Source organism: Chiloscyllium plagiosum, chromosome 13 (assembly GCF_004010195.1).
Source record: "Chiloscyllium plagiosum isolate BGI_BamShark_2017 chromosome 13, ASM401019v2, whole genome shotgun sequence".
Taxonomy (NCBI): domain Eukaryota; kingdom Metazoa; phylum Chordata; class Chondrichthyes; order Orectolobiformes; family Hemiscylliidae; genus Chiloscyllium; species Chiloscyllium plagiosum.
Window position 1 is genome coordinate 55,764,961 of NC_057722.1, and position 2,007 is coordinate 55,766,967.

Consider the following 2,007-nt stretch of genomic DNA (forward strand, 5'->3'; position numbering starts at 1 on the left):
TGCAGATATAATCCATAGTAACCCTTAAACTCTCTTTAAATTCCCACATCTGACAAGAAGCACATATCACTCTACTAAAGACCATTTTTGCTCCTTCACAATCTACAGACCAAGAAAATAACACCATCTTATTCCTCTACAAAACACTGCCCCAGGTTAAATTAATAGTTATGGCTTATATTTTAAGTTTAATCAAAAGACATATCTCAAAAAGCATATAATCAAGAAAGAACCCACTCTACTCACTATTGCAGACTTTCTGTAGGTCCCACTTAAAAACAATATACTTATCTGCTTCTGTGCTGTGAGCTTCGCCCAAACAGTTCCTCCAAGATCAGTTGTGAATTTCACTGTTTATTCATTTTCCCAGAAGCACTTTGATGTCCAGCAATACATGAATTCAAACTGCAAAGGCAGTGACTGTGCAGGTTCACTGCTATGTCAGTTTCTTTCTCTCTCTCTCTTGCACTGTCCTCACCAAGTGTTTCCTTTGTCTGTTCTTCTCCCTTTTAAAACTGCTGTTGTTTTGACTTTATTTTTCCAAAGTTCCAAAACAATGCAACAGCATATAAAACAGTAATTGCTGCTCCTGGAATACAAGGAAATCACCTCCAGCATCTAAAATACCTCAAAAAAGGTGTAGCTGTTACAGCCAGAAATTTTTCCTGTCCTCCATCTTGGATTACCCATCTGCAAGGAGACACAACACACCCTTCAAATTTCTCAGTTCTAAGGAGAACAATGCTATCTTCTCCAAACCATCTACAGAAGTGAAGTCCCTCACTCATGGAAACACTCCCAGTCAATTGCTACTGTACCATCTCTAAGACCTTCATGACATTACTATAATGTGGTGCCCAGAACTGGACACACTACTTCAGTTGTAGCCAAACTAATATTTGGCATATGAGTACAGACTTTGGATTACCTCACTGCATGCTACACCTTCATCCAGTCCCTAACAAAGAATGCCTGTTTGCTGTCACTTGACCAATTTTGTATTCATGCTGCCATTTCTCTTTCTTTCCACACATTTATAGAGCCATACAGCATGGAAACAGACCCTTTTGTCCAATTCATTCTCGCTGACCAGACATCCCAATCTGACAATCACATTTGTCAACTTTGAACCCATAATCCTTGAAACCCTTCCTATTTGTGCACCATCCAGATGCCTTTTAAATGTTGTATCAGCCTGCACCACTTCCTCTGGAAGCTCATTCCATAAGTGCACCACCCTCTGTGTGAAAACGTTACCTCTCAGATCCATTTTAAAACTTTCTCTTCTCAAGTTGGACTTGCCTATCCTAGGGAAAAAGACCTTGGCTATTCATCAATCCATAACCCCCCCATAATTTTATAAACCTCTATAAGATCATCCCTCAGCCTCCAATTCTGTAGGGAAAAAAGTCCCAGCCTATTTAGCATCTCCCAATAACTCAAACACTCTCGTCTCAGCAATATCTTTCTAAATCTTTCCTTTACCCTCTCAAGTTTAACAATGTTCTTCCTAATAGCAAGCTGACCAGAATTGTACATAGTATCCTAAAAGTGGTCTCACCGATGTCCTGTTTGTTTGCAAAGTTGAATCCAATCATTTGGCACTTTATCCAATACCTTTTGGAAGCCCATAGAGATATGTAAAACCATATCAACCTTCTCTGTAATCATCTCAAAAACTCAAGATACTTAAAAATGATTTGTCTTCAACAAAGTCTTGATAGTTTGCATTAAAAATTATTTATGGGGGGGAACCAAGATGGCGGCGACCCAGTAAGACTGAGTCTATAGTGCTCCTCCCAAGACTTGGGTACAGTGGGTCACCCACCCCCTACCAAGCTCACCAAATCATTTATAATAGTTGTGTAATTTAATTAGTTGTGTAATATTACATTTAAACAATTTAATCCTAAGTTAAAATGACTAAAGGGAAGGGAGCCCGCAGCTCTCAGCAAGCAGGAACCCCTCCCCCACCCTCTCCAGCTGCAGCAGAGGCATCCACAGCCG